Here is a 12663-nt window from a genome sequence, read left to right on the forward strand (position 1 = left end):
AGATGTAACATCGTCGTATGTCAGACCATAGTTGGGCAATGACCAGGGGCGCAGCTATGTCAGTCGGGGCCCCATAGCATAAAATTATGCTCCCGGCCGCCGCCTTGAATGCCCCCCCCTCCACCCCGCCCCACCCTACCCTCACCCCCATGAATTACTCAAAATTCCCCTTCCCCAGTGAACTTCCCGCATCTATCCCGGCCGGCCTGACTCCGTCTTGTGTCTCCTCACAGACGCTGGGAGGAGGCGTGGCCATTGTCCAGAGATGTCCCTGCAGATTCAGCCACGCCTCCTCCCAGCATTAGTTAGCACAGTTAGTTCAGGAGAGGCGGAGCCGGCCGAGTGAGCAGTTGTGGCTGCAATGTAGCAGCCACACCTACTGAAGGTAAAAGCTGCCAGCGTCGCCGCCGGGGCTCAGCAACAAGGTGCAGGGGAAGGCTCGGGCCCCAGAGACAACTCGGGCCCCATAGCAGCCGCATCCCCTGCACCTATGGTAGCTACACCCATGGCAATGACGTTCCAAAAGTTATTGACAAATTAAATGTAATAGTTGACAAAAGCACTGCACAGCTTTTAAACCAGAGAGGAGTCTCTGAGGGATGTCTGTGACAGAGAGGATTGTATGGCTAACTATGCAGAGAGGTGAGTGACATAAGTGTTAGACTCCTTTAATTCTAACCACACAACTAGGTGGAACAGACGTCTGTCTATTTATCCTTGGCTGACTTTTTATTAAATCATCCATGTCCATTCAGAAGTCTAATTTTGAGAACCAAGGGGGTAATTCCAAGTTGATCGCAGCAGGAATTTTTTTAGCAGTTGGGCAAAACCATGTGCACTGCAGGGGAGGCAGATATAACATGTGCAGAGAGAGTTAAATTTGGGTGGGTTATTTTGTTTCTGTGCAGGGTATATACTGGCTGCTTTATTTTTACACTGCAAATTAGATTGCAGATTGAACACACCACACCCAAATCTAACTCTCTCTGCACATGTTATATCTGCCTCCCCTGCAGTGCACATGGTTTTGCCCAACTGCTAACCAAATTCCTGCTGCGATCAACTTGGAATTACCCCCAAGTCTTCAAGATATGGAAAAAAGAGAACCTCCAATGAAACTTCACTGCCTTTGTAGCATTTTTTAAATTAAAAAGTTGTGATTATTTGTATAGCCACTGGTGGGAGGGTATCCGGTCTCTAGGTCGACAAGACTTAAGTCGACAGTGTCTAGGTTGACCACTATTGGTCGACAGTAACTAGGTTGACAGGGTTTCTAGGTCGACAAGGTCTCTAGGTTGACATGTTCTAGGTCAACAGGTAAAAAGGTCGACATGAGTTTTTCACATTGTTTTTCTTTTTTTGAACTTTTTCATACTTTACAATCCACGTAGACTACGATTGGGAATGGTAACCTGCCTCGCGAGCCATGCAAGGGGACATGGTGCACTAATTGGGGTTCCCGGTCACTGTTCGTCGAAAACGACACCAAAAAAGATAAACAAAACTCACGTCGACCTTTTGACCTGTCGACCTAGACCATGTCGACCTAGTTACTGTCAACCAATAGTGGTCGACTTAAGTGTGGTCGACTTTCAATACCACACCCTGGTGGGAGATTTGGTTAGGCTGAGCAGCCAGAAGCCGTAGTCTTCCAGGCCTTCTACAACATCATCTCCCAACATAGTTTTACAGCATTGTATAATTGAGTCCAAAAGGGAAGAACTTTGGTGCAATCCCACAAAATATGCAGGAAACTGCCCTAGCTGCATCACACTTCCAACAGGTTCCAGAGACTCAGGAAGCATTCCATGCAAGAGACTTTGGTGTCTGTGCCCTCAGGATAAGACTTTTATACAGTCTCCACTATAGCCACATGAGTTAGAATATTTTCTTCCAGTCTGCTGCTGAGAAGTCCTTCCCCCCGAGCTCTCACCAAAGCAGTCATAAAGTGATGAGTTGAATGAAAAAGATTTTCTATGGTTAAGGTATATAGTACTGAAATGGTGTGTCTGTTTGGAAGGGCTACACACAGGTACTCAAACATAAGGTCTGTACACTTGCCACTAAGATTTACAAAGGCATTCAAATAATGGCGCACTTGTAAGATTTCCAGAATACTGAGTGTGGTAGGTCCCAGTGTAGGTGGAGGTCTGAGATGGGACAGACCCCCAATGAGCGAGACAGTTAGTGAATGTGAATGGTTGCCGTCCAGGGGGAGGTGTGGGGGTGGTGGAGTCCCCACTATATAGAAAGAAGACAGTGGGGAGGAGATGTTTAATTGAGTCCACAATAATCCAACTTCTTATGATCGGGTGGTCCTAGAGAGATAAAGTGGGGAGGCGTTTCCATTGTTCCTCTATTAAAGCGCAATGTTTGCTATGTTTTACCTGAGTCCACTCTAGGATTTTCTAGGATATAAGTGTATGGTTTGGAAATAGCTAGCAATATGAGGGAGCTGAAGTTTCCAGTGTAGCAAGACGTCTTGTTGGAACTGGGGCACTTTCCCCCCCAAGCAAAGTTATTAACGATTCCTTGGATTGCTTAGAAGCATATGGGTGAAATTTCAATTGTTAGGCATGGAATTCTATCTATCTATCTATCTATCTATCTATCTATCTATCTATCTATCTATCTATCTATCTATCTATATGAGGTACAAAAAAGTCAGTGCGCAAGTCTATTTTCCAGTCCGTGGAACCACAAGTCCCAGCTTCAGAGATACAATTCCAAGACCAACCAGGTGTGTTCTATGGTATAAATAAGGTCTACATAGCACTTTTAATCCTTGAGATCGGCGTCTCCTTTAAACCAGTATCCACTACCAGCAGAAAGTGATTTCTAGAATAAGAATGAGAAAGGGCGCCTCATAGTGCATCAACCAGTTTCAAGCAAGATTTATATCCATTTCTTTACACACAATCGGTTTAAAAGTGACGTACCAAATGCGGCGGTCTCAACCACCGTAGGTATAATCATAAAGTAACAAATATTTAGTGGATATACCACAAGCAGTAACGATCAGCAGGCTCACCACCGCCGTCTGCTCCTTCACGCCAGGCCACATCCCTACGCGTTTCGTCACGTTGGCCTGGCGTGAAGGAGCAGACGGCGGTGGTGAGCCTGCTGATCGTTACTGCTTGTGGTATATCCACTAAATATTTGTTACTTTATGATTATACCTACGGTGGTTGAGACCGCCGCATTTGGTACGTCACTTTTAAACCAATTGTGTGTAAAGAAATGGAAATAAATCTTGCTTGAAACTGGTTGATGCACTATGAGGCGCCCTTTCTCATTCTTATTCTAGAAATATATATATATATATATATATATATATATATATATATATATATATATATATATAAAACTTTTGGGGGCGTGTTTGTTTGCACCACATTTATCCTCCCAATCCAAGATAGCTTTTTGGTCTTTAGTCTGTGCATGGAGACTTCAGGATTGCAGCAAAATTTAGTTGGACGGGGTGTGAAGGGGTCCCTGAGATCATAACCCAGGTACTTAGGATGGGTGGGATGCCAGGCAAAAATGAATGCATGTTGTAGACCAATCATAGGAGCAGGCGCTGTCAGATTCAGAGCTATGGACTTGGTCTAATCAATCTCTCCATTGCAGGGTCATTTAGATTTATTGAGGCCTAGGAACCAGCTCCAGGAACTTGACAGAAGAGCAGCAAAGTCAAATGAGGTTTTATGGCACTCTCCAGATACTATGTCTATAATGGACAATGTGAGATAATATTTCTTGCAGGAAAGATACATCCAAGCACTTCCTTTTCTAAACCATATCTGAGAGGACTTCCGAATATTCATAATCCGGATCCCGAACCACATGAAATATGTATTCCGTAACTGCCAGCATCAGGGAGAGCACACAGGAATAACGTATCTTCCTAAGGAATTTATATTTCATAATGATGTATCATATGTATTTGTGCAGCAGAAACTGCTGTCGATTTAATATATTATTATAATTGTACAATGTGCTAGTCGGATTGTCATTTCTTGGGGGTTAATCTGTTATTGAAGATCTGCTCATGGTTCAGCTTTCCCTGATACAGCCACATGAAAGTATGTGAGTTTATGGGTTTTTATTTTATTTCTGCTTGCTTTAAGAACTGTTTTGCAATATAACTTCTTTTTTTAATATGCATTAAGCAGTTAAATTTTGTCTTATCTAACTCATTTTAAATAAATCATGTGGCAGGTTAATTTAGTTGTTTATAAGGCAACAGTTTGGATTTCAGTCATTCCTTAAGGTGTTTTAACTACCGTTTTGAAAGTAAATTCAATCAAATGAAATGTAGAGCCTTTGGTTTGAAATAATATGGACATTTGTAGGGCCTGTGTGGTGGTAGTATTCATGTCTGTTTATTGGCCCTCATTCCGAGTTGTTCGCTCGCTAGCTGCTTTTAGCAGCATTGCACACGCTAAGCCGCCGCCCTCTGGGAGTGTATCTTAGCATAGCAGAATTGCGAACGAAAGATTCGCAGAATTGCGAATAGAAATTTCTTAGCAGTTTCTGAGTAGCTCCAGACTTACTCAGCCATTGCGATCAATTCAGTCAGTTTCCTTCCTGGTTTGACGTCACAAACACACCCAGCGTTCGCCCAGACACTCCCCCATTTCTTCAGACAATCCCGCGTTTTTCCCAGAAACGCCAGAGTTTTTTCGCACACTCCCAGAAAACGGCGAGTTTCCGCCCAGAAACACCCACTTCCTGTCAATCACACTCCGATCACCAGAACGAAGAAATTTCTTCGTTAAGCCGTGAGTAAAATACCAAACTTTTTAGCAAATTTACTTGGCGCAGACGCACTGCGAACATTGCGCATGCGCAGTTTGCGACAAATCGCTCCTTGCGAAAAAAACTAACGAGCGAACAACTCGGAATGAGGGCCATGGGCCCTCATTCCGAGTTGTTCGCTCGGTAATTTTCTTCGCATCGCAGCGATTTTCTGCTAATTGCGCATGCGCAATGTTCGCACTGCGACTGCGCCAAGTAAATTTTTTAAGAAGTTTGGTATTTTACTCACGGCATTACAAAGTTTTTTCTTCGTTCTGGTGATCGTTGTGTGATTGACAGGAAGTGGGTGTTTCTGGGCGGAAACTGGCCGTTTTATGGGAGTGTGTGAAAAAACGCTGCGGTTTCTGGGAAAAACGCGGGAGTGGCTGGAGAAACGGGGGAGTGTCTGGGCGAACGCTGGGTGTGTTTGTGACGTCAAACCAGGAATGAAACTGACTGAACTGATCGCAGTGGCAGAGTAAGTGTCGAGCTACTCAGAAACTGCCTAGAAATTTCTATTCGCAATTTTGAGAATCTTTCGTTCGCAATTTTGCTAAGCTAAGATTCACTCCCAGTAGGTGGCGGCTTAGCGTGTGCAATGCTGCTAAAAGCAGCTTGCGAGCGAACAACTCGGAATGAGGGCCAAGGTCAGGAGACTTGGACACCTGAGAGGTTTTGAAGGCGTTACTGCAAACCAATAACAGCAGAACTTTGAGTCACCAGACATTCAGTGGATCAGTAAAAAGAAAATAACACAATATGCTGCTCAACCCAATGTTTATGTTGGGCCAACAATAGGAGTCCCAGTACAACTGGAAAATATGGGTACTACACAACACCAGTTAATACAGTAAGTTGGTTATACTAACTTCTAGTGGCCGAGTTATGGGCAGGTTTCAGTAGCAATAGGCCTGGAAACAGTTAGTAGTGTGATGGAATTAAAACCATCTCAGGGATTATAGGAATGTTCACTTGGTAAGCACATTAGCAATCATAACGTCCACCAATAAACGCTGGTTTTCTTGTCCCATCCTTTAAAGGGACCTCCTACAAAAGTACTGGCATAGGTGATGCACATGTGGTTAGTCCTCTGAATATATTACTGAGCTGTTACCTGACCCTGGACACTCCCTATTTGTGTAGTTTCTGAGTCCTCTGCGAATAGGCCTTCTGGGGAATTATAGCAGCATTGGTAGTTTCCCGGTAGTCTCTGCTGCATTAGATGAGGATCAATTGTTGTAGCGTAGGCTATGAACAAAATAATTCCTAATTCTTTGGAGCATCCATACAAGCCAGCACATCTTTGTCACTTAGCTCTTTTGGAAACAGATATTGTCAGGCAGCACTGTTCCATTCCATGTTGTGTATGCATTGATGAAATTGAACAGTGACCTCTATCGCTGATTGCTGATCCTGGCCCAGGATGGAAAAGGGACTGCTCAGATGTGTCTTATCTATGAGGATTATCAAAGATGTCAGCTGTAAATCTGGGATGAAAAATGTACAGGTTGAGCCCGTGTTTTCAACAGCTGTGACTGCAAACACTGAATAAACTGTGGCAGCTCTAGTAGAATTCATGTTGGGTTTGGTGGATTTCATCACAGGTTTACTGGACACTGAACAGAGGTGGAATTCAAGCTGAAATTAGGATTATAAAATCAGGAATATAACGCCACACACTGCCTCAGATGATCCAAAGACCAAATCTGGCCTCAAAAAGACCCACCGCTTGTAGAATGGGCACCAGTGGAGACCATCTTGTTCCAATGCAGACATCCTCCTTTTTACTACACTGCCCTCACTCCCACCCTGCATTTTTACTTTAGATCACTAATATCTATGCACTTGGCCAACCTGCATTGTATTTTAGTCACAAGCAACTCGCTTTCTGACTTTGCTACTACGTCAAAGGCAAATCAACACCACCCTTCAAGGAAATCACCACTCACTTGCTCCATCACCCCACAACCATTTTTACCACTCATGTACCCACCCTCCATTCTTTATCTACTGTTACTGAAGGTGAGGATTTCACATTCCTAAATATTTCTTCACTTAAACTGTGCTGCTGGTCCTGTTCCATCCCATCTACTTCAAGATACCCCCCCCCCCCCCCTTCCCAGACCAGATCCCCCCCTTCCCCACAGTATTTGCCAACTATTAGAAGACCTCTTCACCTTGGGTTTTTTCACTGGCATATTCCCTTCCATCATCAAAGAAGAACTCATCTCATAAATCCTGAACAAACCACCGAGTTTACTATTAGCAAATCAGAAGCAGTGAGGTATTGCTTGTAACTGTCCCGATCATCAGTATGTATTTACACCTGCTCGCAACCAACGGAACATTTAAATGTATCTGAGATGTGCACATACGTCTTTATCACAATTGCCTGATTGTTCATATCAGTACTCTATGTAATGTAGCACTTTTTCTAATAAGGAACTTATTGCAATATAAACATAAGCCGTTCAAAAATAAGGATATATAAAAACAAATAAAATGTTGTCTTGAGTCATGATTTCACCAGCCCTTAACTACCAGCCATGTCACCAGCCCATTACTGCACCTGTCACCAGTCTATATCTGATCCTCTTACCAGGTGAAACTGCCACTATCACCAGCTTATAACTGCCCCTGCCCCCAGCCTAGAACTACTGTCAGGATTTGTTTGTACCTGGACAGGGGAGAAACGGTTAAGTGGCCGGTGCATGGGTCCCGATTCCTGGCAATGAGCATGACACCTAGCACATGAAACTCCTGGCAATGAGCATGACACCCAGCGCATGAAACCCCTGGCAACGAGCATGACACCTAGCACATGAAACACCTGGCAGAGAGCATGACACCCAGCGCATGAAACCCCTGGCAACGAGCATGACACCTAGCACATGAAACTCCTGGCAATGAGCATGACACCCAGCGCATGAAACCCCTGGCAACGAGCATGACACCCAGCGCATGAAACCCCTGGCAACGAGCATGACACCTAGCACATGAAACTCCTGGCAATGAGCATGACACCCAGCGCATGAAACCACTGGCAACGAGCAGCTAATTTAAAAGTAATTCGAAGCATTGCGGCGTATAGCATAATATGGTGTAGGGGGCTTAGTATGGTGCAAGGGGCATTACTGTGTGGGGCTTAATGTGATGGAATGTTTTTGTTTTTTTTCCTGTGGTGGCTGAGGTCTGTTGTTGCAGGGTCAATAACTGGGGTGTAAGGTAGTCTCTTCCTGTGAGGCCATGCCCATTTTAGTGAGGACAGGCCCCCACACTGGGAGCTCGCACAAAATAATTTTTTCATGTCTGGGGGGGGGGGGGGGGGGGGGGGGGGTCTGATTTTTGTAATGCTCGCAATGGGAGCCAAATTGTCTATAAACAGCCCTGTTTATCTGGTGAGAGACCAGAAGAAGCCTCACATCTGCTATTGGTCACGTCCGGTTGAGATCCACTGAAACAAGATTCAGTCATGGCCAGTCAAGTGTTTACAAGAACATTGTCACGGTGCAATGCTGGGTACTCACTGGACAATATATCGTTCAGTGCATCCGATCGTGTATCGCCAAAGATAAATCGTTCACATCTACTTGTGTTTACACGACCAACCCATATGTGGGGAACAGGAACCAGCGACAATGACACCACAGCTGATTCTTCTGGCCAGACCTGTGGTGCTGCCGATTGTTAAGTGTGTATGCTTACCAAAATTGGTCAGACAACTGACCCGTCACTCAAGTGTGCGCCACATGGGGAGTGCTCTTTTACAAAGGGTTAAATGAACCCTATTTTATCAGCCATTCAAACTACCATTTAGGCAACTCAAGGTGATAAGGAAAATAGGAACATGTCAAAGGACCCATGTATTTAAACCAGGGGTGGGGAACCTCAGGCCCGAAAAGCCGTATAAGGCCCGCAGAGCCACTTGATCCGGCCCGGCTCACCTAGCCGGGCGCCCGCTGAGATTTTGTTACTAGTGGGCGCCTGGCTTCTTACCCTCAGTAGCAGCCGGAGGCAGGAGCTCACTCCTGAGCTCCAGCTTCCGGCTCTGGCAGTGTGCTGCTGAGCGGTGTTAGGGGAGAAATGTCATGACTTCTCTCCCATAGTTCTGAGGAGCAAGCGGCCAGGCGGAGGGCAACGGTCTGGAAGCAGGAGCGGGGCTGGTGAGTATTGTAGTTTTTTTTTTCTTTTAATGTGTGTGTGTAAGCGTCGATACTAGGGGGCATATCTAATGGGGCATAACAACTAACTGGTGGTATATCTAATGGGGCATAACAACTAACTGGTGGTATATCTAATGGGGCATAATAAGTGACGGGACATATCTAATGGGGCATAACAAGTGACTGGGGGCATACTTACTGGGGGTATATCTACTGGGACATAACAACTGACTGGGGGTATATCTACTGGGGGCATAAGTACTGACTGGGGGCATATCTACTGGGGGCATATCTACCGGGGCAGGCTCATTTTTAAGTTGATAATTTTTGTAGGGCCCCCGAAGGATTTTATAAATATCCAAATGGCCCTTTGTAGAAAAAGGGTTCCCCACCCCTGATTTAAACCCTTAGTAAGTGTGCTGGGAGGCCTAACTATGGCTCACAGGCCAGATGTTGTTCACCATCAGTATATATTAAGCCGGCAGTCTGCCAGTGTATTTGTGAGGGTCGTGCCCAAAGTACAGTAGTGGAGTGGCAATGAGCCGCTAGGCACAGGATTGCACCATAGATACAAGTTTTTCAGCAGCTGGCCATTATTCTCAGCAAGAATGTGACAGAGGATACCTGTGAGGTAAGTCTTTTACACCATGTCTCCGGTGAGGCAATTAGTGAGGGGAAGGTGTGTATAGTTATCTGGACTAAGTATAAAACATAATTATTTATTCATTTAAAGAACGGCTAGTTGTCAACAGTCATGTGTATAGTGCACACGTATTCCGTAGCGCTTTACAGGTACAGTATTCCTGGAGCTTACACTCTATATTCCCTATCACATACACACATATACTGTACATAGCTGTTCATTTTTTGCTAAAAGCCAATTAACCTACAAGTATGGTTTGGGGTGTGGGAGGCTATTCAGTTTAGACTACAAGTCCCAGCACACCTTGTCAGCAGGACACGGAGACTCCCTCCTCCATGGGGCTAGTCACAGTGGTACAGAATAACAGTATGATATCCTGCTAATAATGACATATGACACAGCATGCAGCGTGTGTGCAGAGCATGGGAGTGAGGGTCTGTGTGTGCAGCGCCCCCGCCCTGCATTCACCACAGCGGCTACTGAGCTGGGAATGAGATGCGCCCACCGATGGAAGGAACCGGTAATGTCCTCCTCCCCCTCCCAGAATAACTCTGCATATTAAGCGGCGGCGCTCTCTGCATAATGCGTCCTTGTGCGTCTGGCTGCTTGCGCCGAGTCCCTGTCCTATGGCTGCTGGGGGCATTTAGGACCGGTGTCCCGGGGACGGAGCTCTCCGACAGTACACACATGTAATCTGTATGTGATGGTGCAGAGAATGTGGCTTCATCCGTACAACTGTAGAACAATGTGGTTAGGGGTGTGGGCTATAAAGACACTGTAACCTATGGCTGTGGGTGCTTGAGTAGTAGTATAGTGTGTGTGTGTGTGTGTGTGTGTGTGTGTGTGTGTGTGTGTGTGTGTGAAATATATATATATATATATATATATATATATATATATATATATATATAGTGTGTATTTTATATCATACCTTACTACTGAATTCCACTTTTGCCCCCAAGCCCATAAACCCATTATTGCTTTTTTATTTTATCCAATATAATAGCATTAATGACTTCCAGCATATGTGATTTGTAGAGTTTTTACAATGTTACCACTTGGAGAAGCAGAGAGGTATATACTATAGGCTATGTCAGTGTGTATATTTCTCTAATGTTCTCTAATGTCTAACTCATATCTATCTATCTATCTATCTATCTATCTATCTATCTATCTATCTATCTATCTATCTCTCATTTATCTAATCTCTCATTATCTATCTATCTATCTATCTATCTATCTATCTATCTATCTATCTATCTATCTATCGATCGCTATCTCATTTATCATATCTCTCATATATTTCTATCTAATGTCTATCTATCTAATATCTATCTATCTATCTATCTATCTATCTATCTATCTATCTATCTATCTATCTATCTATCTCTATCTCATTTATATAATCTCTCATATCTTTCTATCTAATATCTATCTATCTATCTATCTATCTATCTATCTATCTATCTATATCGCTATCTCATTTATCATATCTCTCATATTTCTCTAACGTCCTAAGTGGATGCTGGGGACTCCGTAAGGACCATGGGGAATAGCGGCTCCGCAGGAGACTGGGCACATCTAAAGAAAGCTTTAGGACTATCTGGTGTGCACTGGCTCCTCCCCCTATGACCCTCCTCCAAGCCTCAGTTAGATCTCTGTGCCCGAACGAGAAGGGTGCACACTAGGGGCTCTCCTGAGCTTCTTAGTGAAAGTTTTAGTTTAGGTTTTTTATTTTCAGTGAGACCTGCTGGCAACAGGCTCACTGCATCGAGGGACTAAGGGGAGAAGAAGCGAACTCACCTGCGTGCAGAGTGGATTGGGCTTCTTAGGCTACTGGACATTAGCTCCAGAGGGACGATCACAGGCCCAGCCTGGATGGGTCCCAGAGCCGCGCCGCCGGCCCCCTTACAGAGCCAGAAGGCAGAAGAGGTCCGGAAAATCGGCGGCAGAAGACGTCTGTCTTCAACAAGGTAGCGCACAGCACTGCAGCTGTGCGCCATTGCTCTCAGCACACTTCACACTTCGGTCACTGAGGGTGCAGGGCGCTGGGGGGGGGGGGGGGGGCGCCCTGAGACGCAATAAAAAAACACCTTGGATGGCAAAAAATGCATCACATATAGCTCCTGGGCTATATGGATGCATTTAACCCCTGCCAGAATACATAGAAAAACGGGAGATAAGGCCGCCGATAAGGGGGCGGAGCCTATCTCCTCAGCACACTGGCGCCATTTTCCCTCACAGCTCCGTTGGAGGGAAGCTCCCTGTCTTTCCCCTGCAGTCACTACACTACAGAAAGGGTTAAAAAAGAGAGGGGGGGGGGCACTAAATTACGCGCAGTATTAAAGATACAGCAGCTATAAGGGGAAAAACACTTATGTAAGGTTATCCCTGTATATATATATAGCGCTCTGGTGTGTGCTGGCAAACTCTCCCTCTGTCTCCCCAAAGGGCTAGTGGGGTCCTGTCCTCTATCAGAGCATTCCCTGTGTGTGTGCTGTATGTCGGTACGTTTGTGTCGACATGTATGAGGAGAAAAATGATGTGGAGACGGAGCAGATTGCCTGTAATAGTGATGTCACCCCCTAGGGGGTCGACACCTGAGTGGATGAACTGTTGGACAGCCGGCTACTCAGCTTGTGCCTGTCCAGACGTCTCATAGGCCGTCAGGGGCTCTAAAGCGCCCGTTACCTCAGATGGCAGATATAGACGCCGACATGGATACTGACTCCAGTGTCGACGGTGAAGAGACAAATGTGACTTCCAGTAGGGCCACACGTTACATGATTGAGGCAATGAAAAATGTTTTACACATTTCTGATAATACGAGTACCACCAAAAAGGGGTATTATGTTCGGTGAGGAAAAACTACCTGTAGTTTTCCTGAATCTGAGAAATTAAATGAGGTGTGTGATGATGCGTGGTTTTCCCCCGATAACAACTGATAATTTGCCTATAGAGCATTTAAAAGATGCATTTCTATATATTCGTGATGCACAGCGGAATATTTGCCGACTGGCATAAAGTCTAAGTGCGTTGTCCATTTCTACCAGTAGA

At 45.0% G+C, this 12663-nt stretch overlaps 1 long non-coding RNA gene across 1 annotated transcript in view; it reads left to right on the forward strand.

The window, feature by feature from the left end:
* Nucleotides 1–3996, forward strand: part of LOC134967000 (uncharacterized) — a 118824-nt gene extending 114828 nt beyond the window's left edge. Inside the window, exon 3 of the long non-coding RNA XR_010188760.1 lies at nt 3631–3996. This is a non-coding gene — a long non-coding RNA (uncharacterized LOC134967000). The remainder of the gene's footprint in view (nt 1–3630) is intronic.
* Nucleotides 3997–12663: the final 8667 nt, after the last annotated feature.

This window comes from Pseudophryne corroboree, chromosome 10 (assembly GCF_028390025.1).
Source record: "Pseudophryne corroboree isolate aPseCor3 chromosome 10, aPseCor3.hap2, whole genome shotgun sequence".
In the NCBI taxonomy this organism is placed as follows: Eukaryota; Metazoa; Chordata; class Amphibia; order Anura; family Myobatrachidae; genus Pseudophryne; species Pseudophryne corroboree.